Here is a 757-nt window from a genome sequence, read left to right on the forward strand (position 1 = left end):
ATTATTATTATTATTATTATTATTATTATTATTATTATTATTATTATAAGACAGAGTTTCACTCTTGTTGCCCAGGCTGGAGTGCATGCAATGGCCCGATCTCAGCTCACTGCAACCTCTGCCTCCCAGGTTCAAGCGATTCTCCTGCCTCATCCTCCCTAGTAGCTGGGACTACAGGCACCCACCACCACACACAGCTAATTTTGCATTTTTAGTAGAGATGGGGTTTCACCATGTTGGACAGGCTGGTCTTGAACTCCTGACCTCAAGTGATCCACCCACCTTGGCCTCCCAAAGTGCTGGGATTACAGGCATGAGCCACCGTGCCTGGCCTCTGATTAATTTTATAAAGTTTATGGGGATGACCCAGCACAGTGGCTCATGCCTGTAATCTCAGCACTTTGGGAGGCCAAGGAAGGAGGATTGCTTGAACCCAGGATTTCAAGACCAGCCTGGGCAACTGTGAGACGCCCCCCCCCCCATCTCTACAAAAAAAGAAAAAAAATTAGCGGGGTGTGGTGTTATGCACCTGTTGTCCCAGCTACTCAGGAGGCTGAGGCAGGAGGATCACTTCAGCCCAGGAGGTTGAGGCTGCAGTGAGCTACAATTATGCCACTGCACTCCACATTGGGTGACAAAGCAAGACCCTGTCACACACACACACACACACAAAGTTTATAGGGACAGCTTCAAATTTATCATGCACCAACAGCTACATGGGCCACCTTTCTTTTCTTTTTCTTTTTTCTTTTCTGTT

The sequence above is a fragment of the Piliocolobus tephrosceles genome, unplaced genomic scaffold (assembly GCF_002776525.5).
Source record: "Piliocolobus tephrosceles isolate RC106 unplaced genomic scaffold, ASM277652v3 unscaffolded_25683, whole genome shotgun sequence".
Taxonomy (NCBI): domain Eukaryota; kingdom Metazoa; phylum Chordata; class Mammalia; order Primates; family Cercopithecidae; genus Piliocolobus; species Piliocolobus tephrosceles.